The sequence below is a fragment of the Adiantum capillus-veneris genome, chromosome 26 (assembly GCF_014529385.1).
Source record: "Adiantum capillus-veneris isolate H3 chromosome 26, ASM1452938v2, whole genome shotgun sequence".
NCBI lineage: Eukaryota > Viridiplantae > Streptophyta > Polypodiopsida > Polypodiales > Pteridaceae > Adiantum > Adiantum capillus-veneris.
In genome coordinates this window covers 125,520,285-125,533,010 of record NC_140956.1, presented here as the reverse complement: position 1 = coordinate 125,533,010, position 12,726 = coordinate 125,520,285, and positions in this window count along the sequence as shown.

Sequence of the window (12,726 nt, the reverse complement as noted above, 5' to 3'; positions counted from 1 at the left end):
AAAAGAGACACAGAGAGAGAGAGAGAGAGAGAGAGAGAGAGAGAGAAAGCAGAGAGAGAGAGAGAGAGAAAGCAAAGAGAGAGAGAGATAAAGTAATAGAGAGAGAATATGAAATGATATGTTATATTATACGTCTTCAAAATGTCAAAATGATTTATGAGACCAATCTGATCAACTCCTTGTTTATCTAATCTAATGTTTACGTTGTCCAAGAAAATAGTGCATTGATTGGTGAAGAGCTTTGTCAATGTCCATCTTTGTAAATAGACGTACTATGAGATATATAGATAAAGAGAGAGAGAGAGAGAGAGAGAGAGAGAGAGAGAGAGAGAGAGAGAGTCGACATAGGTTTAGGATTTAGTTTTTATATTTAAGTTAGAGTTTAGGTTTAGATTTAATCCTAGAGCTTTGGGTTAGGTTTAGGATTTAACCCTATATTTAAGGTTTAGAGTTGAACAAGAGGTCCAACCATCTCTTTCTTTTTTGTAGAGCTTAAAGGTGTTTGAAGCTAGTTAGCTTTGGAATGTGTAGGCAGCAACACTAGCTGCTAAAAGCGTTCTTCTTTTGTTGAGCTTGAGTGATGGAAGAGAAAGGTGGATAACTCTGGACTTTCACAAAGTATCAAGTTGGCTTTTGTGTGTGTGTGTGTGTGTGTGTGTGTGTGTGTGTGTGTGTGTGTGTGTGTGTGTGTGTGTGTGTGTGTGTGAGAGAGAGAGAGAGAGAGAGAGAGAGAGAGAGAGAGAGCACTCGCAGTGATGAGCAAGAACTAGAGCAGCTGAAGCGGACTACATAGCAGGAGCAGTTTTCATTTGAAAAATCTGCATTTTTGTTATGTGTATGTGCATGCGTGTTTGAGAGAGAGAGAGAGAGAGATTAGTTTAGCTTTAAGATTAGATTTTGGATTTAGTTTTTATATTAAATTTAAGCTTCAGTATTATGGTTTAAAGTTAGCATTAGGTTTATGGTTATATTTATAGTAGTTTTCATGTAGCTCACATGAGTTTAGGTATGTAGTTGTTTGCAAGCTCACATGTGCAAACAACTCTCTCTCTTTCTACCTCTCTTTCCCTCCACGGATGCGGCATTAGTTTGGAAAGATTTCAACGGCATGTACTCAAAATGGAGGCAGACATGTAATGTGCACATTAACCCCTCGAACAAGGAGTTGATGTGAAGAGATGCTAACATGTTGTGAATGGCTATATATGCACAAGAGGCAAAAGGGTTTTGTCCACTACATGCATTTTCATGTAGATGTGAGTGTGTAGATTTCTCATACCCACAAATATAGGCATTGCCCAATTAAGACAAGATTATAACCCGGTGGTTCTGATCTCTATGCACCTCTAGACTGAGGTGTGTGGGGATCGGACATGGTTAGAGAATTTGAGGTAGTTTACAGTGTGATCTATGATTTCTTGATTGTGAGGGAGATAAAGAAAGAGAGAGAGAGAGAGAGAGAGAGAGAGAGAGAGCTAAGAGATGGAGGATGCCAATAGAAGATTAAATTTATGTTTATGTTATAAGGTTTTTACATTCATTATGAGTAGCGACGACAATGTGGGACCGTCCAATCGAAATGCCTATCTCTCAACAAGGATCTTATGTCCTTGTAATCAATGAAAACATGTTGTGTGATGGACAAGACGCGTTTCTTTGCAGCATGTTAGAAGCTAGACACACCCTACGAAAAATGACGGCTCGGCAGATTATCATTTTTTGTAATTATTCAGTCATTGAGAAAACCCGACATTTCACCTTGTAAACATTGGGGCTTACAGAAGTTTCTAGATTGTATCCTAGTTTTGACATTTAGATTCAGTAGATGGTTAATTTGGAACTTTAGGGTTTGAGAATTGTAAGGTATTTATACCACTTTTTGACCTTACTGAAAAACCTTTGTCATTTTAAAAAGTTTTGAAGCCTGTGAGTGAGTGTACTGTGTACGAGAGAGAGTGTGAGCTTCATATTGGCGTTACGTGTGCACCAGTGGTTGGAATCGAGTGCGGAGAAGTGCAACGTGTTGCCCCCGATGAGAGCTACACGCCGCTACCTACATTGCGTGCGTACGGTCCGGTTTTGCGAGCTACATCTACGAGCTTCATCTGGTGATTCGGTGAGCATACATTATCCGATTTTGTATTGTAGCATATCCACGCGTTCACATTGAGTAGAGCTACACATTAGGCACTTTAGATTTTGGAAACGAAGACCTACAGATTTTGGCTAGACATCCTACGTGATTTTGCACCGGGTGTTTTGGGTTGGGGTTTTGGTTCATAGACCTTAGGGAGAGCGACCTATTGGTGTTAGTAGGGTCTCATTCAAGTTATGTGGTGTTTCGAGATTGTTTGATGGGTGTTCGGCTCTAGAAAGAGTTGTAGGAAGTTTCCTCTTATGCACTCCTGAAGGTTGTGACTTAGACATTGGGTAGAGACCTCTGTAGGAATTAGTTAGGAGTCGGTCGAGTGTAGGTTGACACTATGCTTGCTTCCACGCGCCTGCGGGTCGAGCTTCGTCCTTAGCTGACAAATCTTGTTAGGTGAATTCTCGTTGTTCTGACATCTGTCGCGGTGTATCCATCCAACATTGGCACCGTTGCCGGGGACGAAAACCTTAGGTAGGTGATCGAGACTAGTCCTTGAGGATAGGGATTCTTTGGCTTGCCAAGAGTCTCATTTTACATTTAGATAGGATCACAGGGTGGAGGACTCTCTAGGTCTTAGAGGGAGTTTAGGGAGCATGTGCTTGGCCTAGATCCTTTGACTTAGATAGATTTAGGTAGACTGAGATAGTTTTAGGTATTAGAAGAGTAGGAGTTGGAGTGGTAGAAGTGGTGAGAGGAGAGCTTGAGAGTCCGGAGAGGCCAGGAATCAACCAAAACACCATTATCACCATTTCATATGATAAGTAGGAGTAGAGTAAGTAGGACATCATGATTCAGGATCTAGAGCACTTCATGCATGTATACTTGCTTGGTAAATTCATCACAAGGTTGTAAAAGACACAAAAAGACGCAAAAGTGTGTTTGAAAGCTGAAGTGAAGTCTAAAAGTTACTGTGAGTGTTTCTGATAGAGCTACAGAGCATCAGAAGCATTTCTGTCAGGAAAAAATTTAACTTTAAGCCAGGAGACATCCTACGCGTAGGATGTCTACAGGCTAATCTGGTGGGAATTTTGGAATTTTGAGTTGACCAGTGTGTTTAGAAGGTGGGGTTTACCCTATTTTCACCTGGAAAGTGGAAATTTGACCATATCTTGACAGGATAAGGCCACATAGACTGAAATTGCCAGACATCCTACCCAAATTGTGCCAAAGCATTATTTTAAGACCAAAACCATAGGATGGCTGCATGAGCATGATCTGCATGATATGTTGAGTGACTGAGAGAGGTTTCATCTCATTTGGGTGAGAAAATTGGGTTCTAAGCAGACTTTAGCACTTTTGACTGAAAAAGGCTAGAACAGCTAAAATTGGGGACTTTTGAAATCCAAACCAAAATCTAAGCATACCACTGGGTTGCTGACATCAAGGGGAAGCTATGGGTCAAGTCTTGGGTCAAACAGGTCAAAAAGACATCCTACGCGTAGGATGTCATCTGTGTGATTTTGAACTCCAAACCTAATTTTGAGCATACCAAAGTGATCAGCACCTCAAGGGGAGCCTGTGCTTTGAATTTGAAGCCATTCTGGGCAAAAAGACATCCTACACGTAGGATGTCTAAAGCAAGAAATTGAAGCCAGATACTCAATGTGGGCATAGCAAGGTGTTGTATAGCCTGAGGCAAGCCTCCTAGTCAATTTTGGTCCAAATTGGGGTTGATTAGACTGATCAAGACCAACATCAGGATGTCGGAACAGATTTCTGATCCATTGACCAGCTTATAGGTGTGAAAATCAAAAAGTAAAAACAGCTGTGGACTCAGCACATCAAGGGGAATTCATAGTGCAAGAATCCACGCAAAACAGAGCAGGAGATATCCTACACGTAGGATGTCTACTGGGGCTTAGTGAAGAGAAAATTTGATTGGGCTTAGATAGTGATGTTCCATTTGGCTTAAGCATTCCAGAACTTCTTTCAGAAGTGAATTTGAACCTTGTTTGTCCATTTGACAGAGCAAAAACTAAATTCAGACTTTTTCACGTAAATTGACCAACATCCGAGGGAGGTACGGTTCCAGATTAGCATACCTAATCCAGAACATCAGCAGTGTATAAAATACAGTAGTGGTTGAGATTAACTCTCCAGTTATACCAATCATTACTAAAATCACCTCTAGCAATTAAATGCTTTGATTCGATTGCCGAAATTAAACGCTTGTGTACAGGTATATTCAGCAGCAAAGTAAGAAGTTGTGCGGAGACTAATCCTTTGCCAGGTGAGTGGTTAGATTTGTGATAAGTGCATTGCTAAGTTTGATGAATTTAAGATCAGGAAGATACATTTTTAGAGACCAAAAGGTGGCAGGTGACCAAGGTAGCTTAGTGTCCACTGAGGAGAGTGTAACTCGGGCAAGGCTAGATCCACTAGCACCGATTATTGAGGAGGGTAGTGATACTGACACTTCGTTAGACAAATCTTTCTTCATGATGGGTAGTCAACAGCCAGGTTTTACCTATGACGGACCAATGCCAGGAGGAATCACCTCCCTAAATCCTTTGAATGATTCCAAGTTCACTATGATCTTCTTAGAAGGAACAAACTCGAGGGGAGCCCTAGTCTATTCTGACTATCGAGGATGCAAGTGTATTTGTATTGAAGAAAGACCGGCTCAGAGACTTGAGATAATTCGAGTCTATGATGATGGAGATAGATTCCGAGACGAAAAGGGGAACCACTATCTAATAGTTAGTAACCTTGAAGATTACAACAAATATGGAGATAACGTGGCAAAGGGGAAAATGGTTTTAGAAACTCAAGAACCGCCAGCAAACATGGATCGACCTGGAGCAATTTTTATGTATGATAAGAAAACAACCAAGGTTTCAACTTATAATGAGAATGTGGGAATCTACAAGCATGAGAGCGAGGGAATAGTCTCTTACTTTCGCTGCAAAGAACCATACCCAAACGAGTTAAGCAAAGACAAGGTTCTTTACTTATTCTCTTATGAAACTGCTGTGGGGAAGGATATAGTTTTTGTTGATAGGTACGAGTGAGAATACCAACGTATTCTCCCAGAAGAGGTAGAAAAGGCAACAATTCCAGGAGCACCAACATATGCCCCCGATGAAGTGCCAAGAGCCATCGACACCCCTAGCAAGTCGAGAAATCCCTTTTCAGAGGAGTATGACATAACCTCACATTCTACCCGGCCGCAGACATTCAACAATCAAAACCAACCAGCAACTCAGCCATCATTGCAGGCATGGCTTCGACAGAGTGCAACATTAGAGCAAGACCAAAATCAAGATGGTTATCAAGCCGCAGGAGGGCTAAGGGATTTACAAGAACCACCACTCTATTCAAGGTATCAATGAGAGAGTAAGACAAAAACTCAAGGGTCAACGGAGCCTGGAAGACCACCCATAGAACGAGTTCGAAGAGATGAACCATCTCTTGCAAGAACTGTTAGAAATTATGGCTTAGGAGCACCACTGGGAGAGGAACCAGCCTACTATAGAAGACCAAAAGAGGTATATCGATTAGGACGTGGAGATCCAATGATGAGGTTTGTAGACCATCATAGAATTAGACCTTCTCAAGTGAAAAAATGAGTAAACAAGAAATACACAGGAAACAGAGATCCAAGAGATCATGTAGCAGCCTTTGTGCGTGTAATTAGAGCGGAAGAGGTGTTAGAATTCCCTACCCAATTTGCAGGGTTTGGACTAAACCTAGAGGATGATGCTGCTACTTGGTTTGACTCTATGGAGCGTAGAGACTTTGAGTCTATGGAGGAGGTGTTTGATGAGTTTATCGAGGAATTCTCACAAAGGGGGATAGATCATAATACCGTCTCACAAATCCATAAATTCAAATAGAAAGATGGAGAATCTGTGTGAAAGGCAGCCCTAAGACTAAAAAGGTATGTTAAGTTCTGCACTCTGGAAGAATTGCCAACTCATTCCAGACTTATGCTTATATTTATCCAAGGACTAAGGAATGCAGATCTCCAGAAGGACTTACATATGAAGAGGAGCACAACGTTGAATGAGTTATTTAAGGAGGCTCTTTACCTTGTAGACAATTGTGCAGTCTACAAAGAGGGTGAGTTCAAGGATCTGGACGACGATTCATCTTCACAACAAAGTGGAAGCAAGTCTTCTAAGACAGCACCGAAAGGAGAACTGGCTGTAAACCAGGAGCAGCTTGTAGAGGAAGTGCTAAAAAAGATTAACTTGTACGCCAAACCCCAGGCTAAACAGCCCAAGTGGTGTGCTATTGAACAAAAATGGACAAACCATGGGATGGAGGAATGTTATTTATAACAAGGGATATGTGAGAGAGAGACCTTACGCTCCCCAAGCTCAGGTAGCTTCTCCTCAAGTTCCATCGATGCCTGGGTATCAAGAAGGAAACCTACCAGGACCTGTAGGTGTAGAAAGACCACAACCAGTGTTGGGACAACAACCACCCTTACCAGGATTATGACCAATCGGCATAAGATACACACCAACCGTAACCAAATCAGAAGAGAAGGCTTTGGTGCCTATGCATGCATATTATGAAGATCCCAACAGATATGCGGAAAACCCTGTCTATTATCCACCGGAAGAACCCTTGACACCAGAACCATGGAGCATGATAGGAAATACAGGACCACCAACAGCTGCACAGGCAGCAGGAGAAGGAAGATATAGCTTAGATGAACGAACATTGTTGTTCATAGCCAACGGAGGCATGGGCGGACAGAGACATGCATACCAACAAAGAGGATCTCAAGGAGCACCTCAACAACCCAAGGGACCCTGCTACAAGTGTGGTGGATACCATTGGCTAAGAGACTGTCCTCGTGATGAAATCATTAGGGTCAACGCATATTGCACCGAGTGTGGAGTTACTCATTTGATTCTTGATTGCCGTAAGAACCCGAGCAAAGGAGCAAAAACTACATTGAACATGCTGGAAGCAGTGCCTTCCAGTGGAGGGTCAGAAAATGAAACAATCATACCTATTCACGCGGTGACACGAGCCCAAGCTCAAATAATGACGAACGAACCCATAATTGAAGAGCCAAAAACCGATGCCCCAAGTTCAAAAATGAAAGATCAGAGAAGCACTTGGAAAGCTAGAAAGGCGCGTATGAAAGCCAGGAAAGAACGAGAGCAAACAGCTCTATCCAAGGAGTTAAAACACACAAAGGATAGATTAGAGCGGTAAGAGGATCTAGCTAGCCTAAGCTCACACACTGCGGCAACCATAGCACCCAAGGTGTTATAGAATTGATATTTTGTTATTTATTGCAGATGTGACAGGTGGAAAATACTAGACCGAGCTAGGTCTATGCAAATGAAATATATATATATATATATTGTACATTTTATTATTCAAGTGCTCTATTATGAGCTTTGGCCATTTATGGCCGGCCGGCCAGTTTGTAACCAATTTGACCATTCAAGAAATCTATAAAACAAATACGTGCAAGAGGGAGATGGTCACTCTTGCACGGGGGGAGATTGCACCCAGTGTCTGCGTTGCTCTTCTCTCCTATCTTCTCTCCTCTCCTCTCTCCTCTCTTGCCGTGATGGCGTAGCACTCCACCGTCTAGGAGGTGCGCTTGCACGTGTTCTTTCGCTCTCTCCCGCTCTCTATCTCTCTCTGTTCGTGTTTATCGTCAATTATGTGCTCATGGATGCATCAAGTATGCAGATCTATCGCTTTATTGTTTGTAGTGTATTATTTTACGTATTTTGTAGGCCTTCCGCGCTCCCGTCTGTAGTAGTGGTATCAGAGCTAAGGCTACATTCTTGGATTTTCCACAATCATGACTATGGATATTTTCATGAGACCAAAGATAAGTCATGCATACCTGCCACTTATTTCTTCTTGTTTAAAAATTACATGTATGTGATTAATTATTACTAATCTACCAAGTTCACGTGTGTTTTTGGATTATTTAGGAATCATAGTGTTGTCATGGTGCTGTGAATTGGAGTGTAATGATCGATTATAATAACAATTTACTTAGAGAGAAAGAGTTAGGCTATTGTATTGCCTGCAATCGTTAGATCTAGGACACAGGAAAGAATAAGAATAACAAGACCAAACTAATATTCGGAAGTGACCCCAAGAGCAGTAGAAAAAGAGTTACTTCATAGGAAAATTTCCGACAAATCTCAAAGATCTAACTAAAGCGGGTTTCATCTTGTAAGAGGCTAGTCTCCAAATCCACTACACTAGGATGATGTATGAGAAGAAGAGTAAAGAGATTTTTATTCTTTTAATGAGGAGCCCTGCCATATATATTCAACGAGTCCCTAACCCAAGACCTTCCACTGGACGATGATCCATCACAACTCACAATTGCGGGAAACCATCCTAGGACATATACACTGTTAAAAATAAAAATAAAAATAAATCCTTTGTTAATATAGACGCAGAATGGCAGTCGAGCAGGGACAAAAAAAAATAGCAGTATGGATTAGAGCTTTCGAAGTGCAATCTTCTGCTTTGGAAACTCAGTTGACGACGTCATGGCGTGACACCAATGACCTCAGAATGATGACCCTACAAAACGCTGCCACCAACCACTCTTTGACGAGTTCAATCTCATCCACCAATCTTCAACGAGTCGAGTGTGCAACGCTCTTAAGGATTCGAGTGTGCAACGCTCGTCATTCCTCTTGGCATGCAAAGGGCACCTCTGACCGCACATTATTGACCTCAAAATGGCACCTCCATGCAATAACGGGGCTACCAATCTCTCCCTCTCTCTCACTTTTGCGGCCAATAGCACCCCATATTTTTGTGGTATGCCAACCCAACACCCACAAGCCGTAGTCGACCAGCTCCCTTTGTAGTCTGGATCGCTCTTTTTCTCTTACAACTGCAGGCACACACGCCCTCTCCGTTACCTGCAATGCAGCCATCCGCCTCTTCCTCTTTCTCTTTTTACCTCGTCAACAAGAATCTACTGCATGCCCGCTTACCCACCGCTCATGAAGAACTTCTAGTTCCTCTCTCACTTTCATGGACCATGCGGTCGTAAGCTCATACTCTCCCTCGTTGCTCTTGGCACCCCCACCACACACACACACACACACACACACATACACACAGGTTGTCGACGGCCAGCACCTCACCATGTAGCCGGAAAAAAAAACTCTCGCTGTCTCTCTTCAGTCGTCATCCCTCTCTTTCCTATTGTGATGAACCAACCCCATCAACAGCTACACTGAAACGCAAGGGCATAGCAGTTGGCGAGCGCTGCCCAAGCAGGCTGGTTTGGCGAGGTGTGGCAAGAGTTGCCAATTGCAATAGACTAACTTCCTGCGGCCTGGCATCAAGTATGGTAGCTTCTCTATGGCGGAGAAGAACTCCATCATCCAGCTCCACGCCGTTCTTGGTAACCGGGCCTTCCCGTTTCCATTTGTAGCTCAGTATAGCGAGCGTTTCGCTTGTCTTTCAACAGTTGCATGATTGTCGTGCTTCCTTTATTCCCACAACTCCCATCTCCCTCAACCTATCCTGTGGCCAACCCGGACATCCACTATGGTGCACTGGCATTGGACTTCTCGCAGGCCGAGTGTGCAAGTTGACGCTTGAGCCAAACGAAGCAGACATCCCCACCAACAATGACTTCCTTCAATCCTGCCACTCTCTTACTCCCGGAATGCATGCCTATCCGCTTGCACACCTGCTGCAAGTTCCATTCTCTTAACTGCTTGTAGAGATGTTATTAGTGATCTTATGCGGGGGGGAATCAAGATGTTGAACGATAGGTCCAAATCTTCCAAAAGCAACCTTCTACAACAACAGTACGTATGAGAAAGCGAGAGACGTGCGAGGTTATCTTCAATCTCTTGTGAACATGCATCAAGAAAAACGATGTCGCTGCTACCATATGCGTGCATGCTCTTTTGGTAAGCTCGCATCATGCAGAGTCTGCTCTCGTTGCTCAGCTCATTCGGTTCTTCTCTTTCGCTGATTGTTTGCCTAAGGCCAAAGCTGTATTTGAAATCATACCCTTTCCTGGGGTGCACTCACGAAATTCCATTATCTCAGCTCAATATGGGGCCGGAGAGAAGGCTGAAGCCTTGAAGTTATATCATAGAATGCAACAACGGGCTCTTGTTAAGGCCACCGCCTATATGTTCTCATGTGTTTTGAAATCTTGCAAGCTCCTATATGAGCAAATTAAAGCGAGCGATCTTGTTTTTGTTGTTGTAATTGTTGCTATTGGCAATACCCTAGTTGATATGTTTGCCAAGACTGGGGAACTCCAGCAAGCAATTGAGGTTTTTAAAAGCCTGCTGTTGGAGGCTCGCCATAGCATAGGAAATCTCCCACAAAATCTATCTATCCGGAGAGAGAGAGAGACCATGACCCGGCTAGGGCTTGGAGGCATCACACAAAGAATGTGCGAGAGCGTCATCAAATGCAAAGATTGAGAGGATTCAAGAGCGTGCATCCTCCAATGCAAATAGAAATCATCCCAAACAACTAATGCTAATCGCACATCAAGCATCAATTTCAGGCAATCATCTACACACACCATGCAACGAAGTGAAACACACTAATCTTGGAATCTCTCAAACACAACTCTAAATACATGCATTGACAATTAAGCACACAAGATCGCATTCAAGTTGGCCACCCCAACCATGCCCATCATGGTGCCCAAATCAAGTCACACATAATCAAATTAAGCTCAAGGCTTCTTAAACCTACAAACACACAAGCACACCATTAGAGGACAACTCTAATCCCTCAATCACGAGTACACCCACTCCGCTTAATCGAGAGAGTTAGATAAAGACTCCACTAATCGGAGAAGCTTAGCATAAATAAGAGTTAGATTAGAGAAGATCAACACCTCAAAACAATGAAGGAAAGTAGATAAACATGATTGACAACATAATGAAGACTAGATTAATTAAGAGAGGATTACACTAATTACATGTGATTAGCACTAGCCTTCTAAGCATGGGCATTAAGCTCAAAGGCTAAGCCATCAAGACCTCCTCTAGGGAGAGAGTTCTCAAAAGGACTACTCAAGAATGACGTCTCATTAAGTCGGCTACCCCAACCATGCCCATCCTGGTGTCCAAATCAAGTTACACATAATCAAATTAAGCTCAAGGCTTCTTAAACCTACACACACACACAAGCACACCATTAGAGGACAACTCTAATCTCTCAATCACGAGTACGTTCACTCCACTTAATCGAGAGAGTTAGATAAGGACTCCTCTAATCGGAGAAGCTTAGCATAAGTAAGAGTTAGATTAGAGAAGATCAACACTTCAAAACAATGAAGGAAAGTAGAGAAACATGATTGACAACATAATGAAGACTAGCTTAATTAAGAGAGAATTACACTAATTACATGTGATTAGCACTAGCCTTCTAAGCATGGACATTAAGCTCAAAGGCTAGGCCATCAAGATCTACTCTAGGGAGAGAGTTCTCAAAAGGACCACTCAAGAATGACCTCTTGTTAAGTCGGCCACCCCAACCATGCCCATCATGGTGTCCAAATCAAGTTACACATAATCAAATTAAGCTCAAGGCTTCTTAAACCTACACACACACAAGCACACCATTACAGTACAACTCTAATGCCTCAATCACGAGTACGTCCACTCCACTTAATCGAAAGAGTTAGATAAGGACTCCTCTAATCGGAGTAGCTTAGCATAAGTAAGAGTTAGATTAGAGAAGATCAACACTTCAAAACAATGAAGGAAAGTAGAGAAACATGATTGAAAATATAATGAATACTAGCTTAATTAAGAGAGGATTACACTAATTACATGTAGTTCTCAAAAGGACCACTCAAGAATGACCTCTCATTAAGCACTCCTAAATGAGTCCAAGCCCTATACAATGAGAAGTAAACATTGTGTACATCCATAACATATCCACAACTTGGTGCATAATTGGTGTAGCCGTTAGCCGCTTCTAACATTTCCCCCTTCCTAATTTGGCACACGTCCTCGTGTGCCGGTGAAGCAAGACACGGTGACATGGTAGAAAGCAAGTCCATGGAAGAAATGTTGAGCTGCAAAACATAAGAACAAGTAATGAGCATCAAAGGCCACCAAGAATGAATATAACATGAAGCATAAATTAACAATCATGCAAAGTGATTTTTTGCTTCTAAAAGATGGGTCAATCATAGCCAAAAACTAGACAACATAAAGCCTAATCATAGCCCTAGGTCATGACAAAAAATGAGTGGAGTATTACGACTATCACTAAGAATCTAGGACTAGCAAGAAATGAACCTACATTAACATAAGGTCAAGGCCTAATTTCCTATGATTAGCATACATAAAACCTAATTTTTTATTGAGTTTAATTTTCATAAAGTAAAGTGTTGAAACTTTACGATGCTTAGCTTTTGAACATGAAAAAAACCATAGCTTAGAAGCAAAATTTCACTTAAACCAAGCAAGAGAATGGAGAGATGAACAAAGAGCCAAATCATGGAAGGATTACACCTATTCATGCTCTTTGTGCATCCTTGAGCAAGCATCCTTTGTGTAGAGAAGACTCTTGATCTTTTTATTTGCAAAAAGAAGCCTTTTGAAGCTAAGTGTAAACACAAGCTACAAAAG